General features: G+C 38.3%; 1 protein-coding gene across 8 annotated transcripts in view; it reads right to left on the reverse strand.

The window, feature by feature from the left end:
* Positions 1-8,185, reverse strand: part of HNRNPC (heterogeneous nuclear ribonucleoprotein C) — a 53,556-nt gene extending 45,371 nt beyond the window's left edge. For 2 of the 8 annotated variants that reach the window (XM_069097771.1, XM_069097772.1), the window contains exons 1-2: positions 7,985-8,185; positions 2,823-2,848 (exon numbers count right to left, since the gene is read on the reverse strand). The gene's annotated coding sequence lies outside the window, so the exon portion shown is untranslated. Of the gene's footprint in view, positions 1-2,108; positions 2,263-2,822; positions 2,849-3,188; positions 3,350-7,984 lie in introns of those variants that run through there. The other 6 variants (XM_069097770.1, XM_069097769.1, XM_069097766.1 and 3 more) reach the window with 5 other exon arrangements.
* Between the last annotated feature and the right edge of the window lie 1,469 nt (positions 8,186-9,654).

Below are 9,654 nucleotides of genomic sequence, written 5' to 3' on the forward strand. Positions count from 1 at the left end.
GGGATGTTAATCTAGAAGTGTAGCTTTGGGGAAGATAAAAAAAAAAAATGATAAAGAAATTCATGCCTTTCCAACTTTTTCCTTGGTGAAAAATTGAAGGTCTAAATACTACACTAATACAAAAAATGTTAAGAGATCTTGCCAGAAACCTTTAAATGCTTCCTAAGACACTGAGGAGAGCCTAAAGCATATCACACAATGGTGAAAAAGCATGGATGGGTGGATGGGTAGATCTGTTTATCCAGATGGATGAGATCAGAGACCCATGGAAATATATTTAAATCAGATATACCTTTATACAAATGAGCTAATTGTTTCTTACCATTTTGCTTTCTGAGATTATACACCCTACCATTACCCTCCATTAGCATGGATAAAATTAAAACAATCTGAATTTATAAATATTATAATAAAGTGCCATAAAACAGCTTCTGGGGATTTTGGCAAGGAACCTATTCCCTTTTACTTTCTTTTCAAGTCAGGAATGGACTATTACTACCTCTGAGCATTCCCAGTGAGTTTATCAAGTTTATGAACCAAAATTCCCCAGAGCTGGCTGTTGTCATCTAGTCAACCTGTTCCTTACTATAATTTTATACACCAGATGATAATCAGAACCTTACCCAAAGGCAACACATTAAAATTCTAGTCCCAAGATCCATGCTTTAAAGGGAGCTCAAGAAGGCCATATACAGGAAGGAGGTGGTGTATATATACAGTTATTAAGACTAGAGGTTTGTTGTCTTCCTGATGGTCAACCTCCCTCATACCCCAATCTCTTTATCACAAACTTATCAGACTTAAGGTTGCTGTTTACTGATTTATCATTTTATCTTTTCTCCTTCAGCCCTGTTTTTTTTTAAACCAGATTTCACTGGTATAAGGTTAATAATGCTTTATGACTTTGTTTTGTTTTTTTGGAAGGGGAAGAAAAGTAACTTCTATCAAAAAAAGCCATGTGGTAATTTGCTAAGTGCTATGACCTCCTGTTGCATAGACTTCTAACAATTAACAAAAACTGAAATTTGACAGAGAATCTGGTTGCTATTGAATATCCAACACTACAAGCTGTTTAAATAATCTTTCTGTATTTTTTAATGTCTAAAACACTACAGCCTAATAATCACTTGTACCTATTGGCAGCATCCTCATTTCTAAATATGTAACTCATGAATGTCTAATCTCAGAAGGGCCTGTCCCACATTATTCTAAAATAGGGCCTAAAAACTGAGCATAAAAAAATCACAAAAATAATAAATAACAGTCACAGATCCTTCCTCTGAATAGCTATAATGGTTAAATTTTTTTCCTCTACTTTCAAGGACTGATCAGTGTATCTAAAGCTACTCAAATGCTTAAGATACCTTCATTTACAAATCATTTTGGTAACTCTACTCAACTTTGTGTAGTTTCTGTTTGAATTTTGAGGTGTTTTGTATAATTAAATTATAATAAAGAGTTCACAATAAATCACAAGATTCAAAACATATGAAAATCAGATATATGCCATATCAGATATCTCATAATACACTATAAACCTAAACATGTAGCCAAAATAATTTGAACTAATTTGGGTAAAGAATCTAAATTAGTGAGGAATTTGAGTTCTAAAACAGTTAAAAGAAATGCAGTTTTTCCTCATCTACCAAGGACTAGCAAACTTTTAAAGCCTTTAACAACTCTAAAACTGTTCTAATTTTAACTGCATACCCAAGTGTCAGCTACTGGAAGTTCCTTGGGTCTTTGGCAGGTTAAGTATGATTTATAATTGTATTAATTGATGTTTCTAAAGCACTAAACAGTTTATCCTCTTAGATATGCTAAAACTGTTTGAAGATTTTAAGGACACTGCTTAAAAATCCTAAAGGCAAAGTTTAACTCAGCTCTTTCCCAATTAACAAATTCCCACAGTAGTCCAAATCAAATCTTATTGGATTTGTTAACTTCAAATAGAAATGAAGGTGGTCTTTCCTAGGGAAAAGTCTTTTGAGTTCCGAAGTGAAGGCATAAATAACCTAATGTTATTTCCACATCTATATCAGGACACTTGAACTTGGGAGTATTTCTTAGTCTTTTCAATGAAACCAACTGGACCTCACACCTCTTACCATCACCCAGGATGGGTTTGCATCTGTTCCGTAGAACCCCTTTGGCTCCAGGTGATCCTGGCTGCTGCTGCTCCAGACTGGGCATCCATGGTGTCGCAGCTTGTAGTTTGTGAGGGGTAGTGTATACATGAAGAGCAGGAGGGGATTTCAAGGGGCATAGGAAGAAGATGGCTTTCTGGGAAAATGCCATCACCACCAGAGGTGATCAGCAGTACCACACACATTTTATTGCAGCACAGTTTAAAAATGTAACAAATGAAAGATTAAAAATAAAAAATAAAAATAAAAAAAATTAAAAATACAGACGTCCAGAGATGCTCTAAAACAGTTAAGTTATAGATCAGGAAAAATTAGGTCACAGACTTAAGCAGCCAGTCAAATTCTTTTGAGTGTGGGGAAGGGGATGGGGATGAGGGTGGGGTTGGGAGAGAAAAGGTTTATGGGATCAATCCACTTAAAAATGCTAATGCCTCAGCTCTCTCTCCAAGGTTGCAAAACTCCCAAGTCAATCAGGAGGTAGGAGAAATGCTCAGGAACATTCAGAAAAACTCGATTTAATCCGGTTAAAAATCAGCAGTGCCATTATCATCATCATCATCACCACCATCATAAGTATAATAATAATAATAATAAATAATAGTAACTAGTAACAACAATAAAAAGGAAATCAGCGGAAAGTCAGGAAAAATGAAAAAAAAAATTGGAATAACTTACTGTAGCTGAAGATCAAAAAAATCTCACTGTAAAAAAACAAAAATAAAAATAGCCCAGATTAGAAAAACGGGAGGTGCAAAAATGTCAAGTCAGTAAAGTTTTATTTCTTTTCTCTTTCCAAAAGCAGTTTCCACAAAAACCGCAAGGGTAAAGTTCTCAGTAGCAGACAAGCAAAGCCCTTTTCACATCATCATTTCAATCTTAAAAATACATGAGGAAGTAGAGAGGTCAGTTTATGAGAGGCTAAAAGGCTCCTCCTCCTCTAACCCAACTGCTGCAGAAAAAAAATAGAAATAGAAATTTTAAAAATTACATCTTAAATCCAGGTCTCGTTTTCGAAAACAATTTTTAAAAAAAAACACCTACAAGTTTGCCGCAGTGCGCGCCAAGTTGCAACATTATGTTTAAAATTTCTTTATAAAATCAGGCTTTTGGATGGGAGTGTGTGTGTTTTGGAAGGGCAGGGAGGGGAGGTTAAAAATCAAAGCTGAGCTCCAGTGAGTAGGGATGGGGTTCGCCTTGCTGCCCTGTGAAAGGAGAAGGGACAGATTGAGTCAAAGTTCCTCAGAAATGCTGTGCCCTAAAACCCCCAAGACAGAAGCACTTGACTGTTGGAAAGAAGTTTTAAATTAAACTCCAACCCTATTTTGGCAAATATAAATATCCCACTGGATAGCTAGGATAGAGATGAGCCTCTATTACCCCCATTACTTCTGTTTTTCATAATTAATTATTCTTAAATGGGAAGGTAGTAACCAGAATAAATCAAGAATACTCTGGGGCAAAGAAGAAACTCAAAAAAAGATTCTATGTAAACATGCATGTTTGTTATAAGCAATGTTAGAAAAAACTGGCCACTGGAGAAATGATTATATACTAAAATAAGGGTGATTTTCATTAAGACTATATTTTCAAGTAATTTCATTATGAAAAATACTTAAGGCTCATCTCCAAGTCATAGTACACTACACAAACATTTATTAAGGCATGCACAACGATTAGTCCAAGTGATGCTTCTTAGGCCACAAAGTATATAAAACTACTATCCATAGAATCATCAATTTCTTAAAAAAAAAAAAAAGTACAGACCTTATTGACCAGAGGGGGAGGGGAATCCCATAGAATAAGTATGAACAAAATACAGTGAAATATTGTGCTTTCACATAAAACAGCACTTGGTACCAAAGCCAAAGACAAATTAACAGGTTAGTTGAACCACTAGTTCGCGTGTCAGTATCCTAGGCTTACTAAAGGTTACTGTTTCCTTTTGAAAGCTAATAGGGTTTCCTGGATGTAAAAGTAAGTAAAACTGGTTTCCTCACCTCCTAGGAGATACTGGATTTAGTAGACCCTGACTTTCTTCTTAAAATATAAGCTTATTGGCAAGGACTCCTGATAACAAAGACCACTGACTCAGTATTTCAGTTTTAGCAGTGAACTTTAGTAGATTTTACATGATCTACAACAAGATTCTTTTTCAAATCAAATTTTACCTAACACAAACAGAAATTAGCTTAGAACACTGAGAGGTCTAATATAAAACGATTTGGTCCCATAGTGCTTAAAACTTGAATAATCAACTTCAAGATCCATTTGCAATAGTATCCCTTTGCCCAGAAGCTAAAAAAGATCAATAGGAGTATTACAAAGAGATACAATTAATCTTTTCACCGCTAATGCTTACTCTGGCCCATGTTGGGTTTTGTTAAACTGATGCACTACAAAAATGAAAAATATATCAAGAGAACTTGGTATTCCCTTATGGCCACTTTAAAAATACATCAAATGGGGGCGGCTAGGTGGCACAGTAAATAGAGCAACCGCCCATGAGTCAGGACGACCTGAGTTCAAATCCAGCCTCAAGGCACTTAACACAAAAACTAGCCATGTGACCTTGGGCAAGTCACTTATCCCCAATTGCCCTGCCCTCTACCCTCCAAAAGGCAAAAAGAATACATCATAACCGTGCTTATTCCCACATCTTACTAAAGTAATAATAAATTCTTTGGCTTAATTTTATGGTTTTGGTTTTTTTGAGGTAGGAAGGGTAAATAGAAATCATATTTCATTAAGTTTATTTTTATCTATCAGGTGTGTTCATAAGAGTGCCACAAATTTGCTTGGGGTTTTTATGTTCCATGACTGATTCCATGGTGCCCTGAAGCCATTTCTATACCTTTAGCAGAAGTCCTTATCACCCTAACAGTCCCAACATAAAATGACAAGAGGCATAACCATATAATACTGTACTTCAAACAAACCCCTAAAAAAATTTAAATGAAATAGCCTAGTTATTCAAGAGAATTTTTTTAGGATATTTGTTCATTTACAAAGTGTTTTTTTTTTAATTTAACAATTTAAAAAACCCAAAACAAAAGCTTCTAACAACTAACCTTCACCCTAGAGAACAGCTGAGAAAACAAACTTCCCTCTATTTTTACTACAGATATAGGGGTATTATGGGTGTGTATCATTTCATATACTGTTAGTTTTGACAAACCTTTTATCCCCTCTTTTAATCCTGTTGAAATAATAAAGGGCCTTCGAACATAGATTGTACCTGTAAAAGACCATCTAATTTTAACTTCATTTTAGATAAACCAAGGCTCATCTTAACTTCCAAACTCACACAGCTAGTTAGTGGCAGAACTGTGACTGTAACTCTCTTCTAATGTCTCTCAATCCAAAGCTCTTCTTTATTTGTACTATACTGCCTCCCCAAGGAATATGTAAATTCCTAACCTTTTCCTTCATAGTAATACCTCACAAGGAAAAATGTACCAGTAACTTTTTTCTTTTTAATAAATCAAGACCTAAAACTTTCTTTTATTCTCCAAATGCAATACTAGATCTAAAATCTGGTCACATATAATGTAAATTGTTAAAAGCTTTGACTAAGGGCTACACAGAGGAACCATAATCAAGTATCATATTAAGTCTTTTTTACCTATTACAGAGGTAACACTATTAGGAAGGAGTAAAATAACAAATACTAAATGTTTTTATGTTCCCTCATCTAGGAATGTGGGAGGCTGGACTATTTGAACTATAAGATCTTTAAGGTGGAAGCAAAATTAAGAGTAACAAATAGGAATAGGTTGAGCACAATATGCAAACAACATATATCTCTTTCCTCATTTCTTCCCTTAGCTTAGCAACACAACATTAAAATGTTGCCTCCACCTACCCTACTGTAAAATCTATCTATATATCTAAGCTTTTAAAAATTAGGTATATGCTCAGCCAGATAGTATCAAAGCAATGTTTAACCTGAATTCTTTTCATTAAATGACACTCATGATGATGTAAGGATTCAAAAATGACCCTCCAGTATTCATATCGTCAGAATTAAGAGTCCACTTTAAATTTTCATCTCTTATCATTTCTGACAAGTACACCTAGATGATTACGTTCCTAAGGAGGAAGGATAAAAGACTTCCTCTTATAACAGTTTAGTCCATGCTCTATCCTCTATTTTAGAAAAAGTTTAATCACAAATGTTTGTGAATACTGGCCGTTCTCCACTATTTTTTGTGTTAATCTGGTTACAACAAAGGATTCTTTTATTAGTGTTCATAACAAGCAGCTAGGGGGCACATTGGTTACTATGTGGGTCCTGAAATCAGGATGACCAGAGTTCAAATCCTGTCTCAGACACCAACTATGTGATCAAATCACTTAATCTGCTTGCTACCTGTAAAATAGGAATAGTAGCACCTACCTCAGTATTGTTAAGATTATAATATATGTAAAGCACTTTGCGAATGTTAAGGCACTATATAAATGCTATTAACATTATAGGTATAGAGTATGGAACATTTAGCATAAAACTACTTAAGCCAGCTCTACTTAAACAGATTTCCTTTACCTTGACTTTATTTTGTCAACAGTGGCTAAAAGTTAACAGTACTAGTTTCAGTGAAATGTATATTAAAAAGCATTTTCTAGTATCTATTTCCTATACTGTATTTTACTCTAACTGAAAATTAAGATATGCATCCCCAAGAATCAGTCAATTTTTAGGAATTGTTTTGCAGCTGCAAATTTTAAAGAATAAGCTAAGGTAAAAATTATAATTTCACATATTAATCCCAAATGCGTGGAATTTTAAGTCACAATAACAATTTGTATACCTAAAATACAGTTTGAAATCTTCCAGTTTCCTTCCAGTGGTCTTTAAAGGAGACTCTTGCAAGTGACAGTAAGATCTAGCTCATTTCTATTGTACTAACTGCATAACAAAATCTCATTACTGAAATTCCTAACTTTTCTTCGAAATTCACACTGTAAGCCTCAGTTTCCTCATCTGGGAAATGCAGTAATACCTACCTCACAGCAAAGCTTCACTAACTATGATTTGTAACCTGCAGATAAAAAGTAGTAAATCAGCTAAAATTACGATTGAATATTTTCCCACAAATGCATTTTAAATTCAATACTGCCAAAGCCACCTTTTCTGTTGTAGAGGAGAGAAAAAAATATTTTAAGTTAGTATTCAGCAACTGCTATTTTGATTACATGCATAGAAGGCACACTACCGGCAAAATGTGTTTAGATCTTCCTCCACGCACACGGCACATTCCACACGTCCACTAACCCCCCACCCATCTACAGGTCTCCAGAATGGAAGGGACCTGAATGGAACTGAGCATCTCCAGGGTAACCCGCCCCCCTTCCAATCTTTAATTAGGAAGAAAAGAGGATTAAAGCTACTGGAAGCAGAAAGATCAGCGTCACGAATAAGTTCATCCATATTACGAGCATCTCCCACCCTCCCTCCCCACTTCTTTCTCAGTCTCCTGGCGTCTCCCGGGAGCCGCCACTGTCGTGGACAGGGGAGGAGGCCGGCAGCCGTTACCACAGGGGGAGGGGAGGGAAAAAAAATAACAAGGGGAGAGACGGTGTTTTCTACTCCCGAGTGCCGTTACACAGCACATGCTCGCGGGGTCTTAACTATGTTCAACCCACGATGGAGTTGAGGCCAAATAGAATCCCTTTACCCCCACCCCTCAAAGACTCAATTCGCGCCGGTGAAGTCAGTCTGGGCCGCGCTATTATCATGGAGGGAATCGTTCTGCGCCTCTTCCCCCAGGTTCCCTCCCCCGCCCTGCTTTTCCCCCAAGGGTCTCAGTGTCTCTCCCGGGTCGACTCTCACCACTCACCCGGTGGGGAGAGGGAGAAAAGGTTGGATTCTGAATCTCCGCCTCCCCGATCCGACAGCGGTAAAGAAACGGACTACTGCTCCAGATAGCCTCTTCAACCGTTACAACTACTTCTCCGTCCCCGTCTCCGTCTCCTCACAAAATGGCCCCCGCGTCTCGTCCACCGACACCGCGAAAACCGAGACCTCCGCCCCACTCCTAGAGACCTTTCTATTGGCTAATTCTTCTCTCATTGCCTACTCTTGATTAGACCATTCTACTGCTATTCACAATCCTGTCCTATAGAAATCATGGGTGGGTTAGTCAGAATTGAAGTGATTCCGCACCAGAAGGAGAAACTGGCCTTTCATTGGCTGAAGGTACTGTCATTTGTACTCAAGAAGGTGTTCATTGGTCACTGGAGGGCACGAAGAAGCAACTGAGACTTGCCTTTGTATCCGCGCAGGACTTCATATCCGGGTATTCACCAGTTTACAGGTGAGCTCTGATTGGAGATCGCGGAAGCTCCTCCTGACCCCTTCCCCCTCAGCGCGCGAGTTCGAAGGCCCGCCCCGTTCTCAGAATTCCCGCGGCGTTCTGGGGCAGTTGTGAGGTACCTTAACTGACTCAAAGAAGAAGCTCTCGACCTTTTCCCTCCGCCTCCTCCTGCACCACGTGCGCGCGCCTCCTGACCGTTCCCGAGCCCAGACCACCAGCTTGAGGTGGCGGGAGAACGAGCAGGAGGGAAAAGTTCGAGGGCCGCGTGTATGTGTGTGTGTGTGTGTGTGTGTGTGTGTGTGTGTGTGCATTTCTGTGAATGACGTGCCAACATGAGCCAGGCAGTCTAGAAGCCCAGGGCCTCCCAGGAGTCACAGCCGTCCGCTTTCATCCCTTCTTGTATAACCACCATGATAACCGGGTTCCCATAGCTCCCCATTTTATCTTCCCGCCTATAGGCTTCCCCACTACCAGCCTGCTCGTTTCAAAACTGCAGTAGTAATATCCCTAATTCACAAATACGTTCCTGTTTCTTCTGCCCAAAGACCTTCGCAGCATTCCCATTGTCTCCACGAGGAATTTCAGATTCCCATCTAACGGGGATATCCAAGGCCTTCCAAAACCTGGGGGCTCCCCTGCTTTCCTCCTCATCTGCTCTGTGGGCTCCACCTCTCCCTGAAATGCCTTTTGAAAACCAGGCGGGTGTTTCGAGCCCATTCTAAGCAGGCTGGAGGTGGAAGGTGCCAGGATGCTGATGGGGGCTCCCCGTTCATCTGCTGTGATACCCAAGAGGTTTTGCATAGAATTGTGTTCAGCACTCCTTATTTCCTCTATTAAATTATAAATTTCCTCAGGGCAAAGGTCCGGATGTTCTTTGGATTTTTTGTCTTTACATACATAAGCCATAAATGCACACAACAGGACAAATGTGGGGGGAGAGAGGGGACTTGTAAGACTTAATGATGTATTTCCTATTTTCCATTATACCTTGTTCATTTTATGGACAGAAAACAACACTTCAACCTGAAGGGTACAAAGATCACTTTTTATTTATTGTATTTATATACCAGAGTATATATAGCACAGTCCTTTTCACATACTTAATAAGTGCTTGTTAATTGATGGAGTTTTGTGGGAAGAACTCAGGTAACAACTCTTACTATGTATGTCAAATATTTCAAATATGATAAAAT

Source organism: Petaurus breviceps, unplaced genomic scaffold (genome assembly GCF_028583685.1).
Source record: "Petaurus breviceps papuanus isolate PSGF00001 unplaced genomic scaffold, PetGlider_PUasm1.0 37, whole genome shotgun sequence".
Taxonomy (NCBI): Eukaryota; Metazoa; Chordata; class Mammalia; order Diprotodontia; family Petauridae; genus Petaurus; species Petaurus breviceps.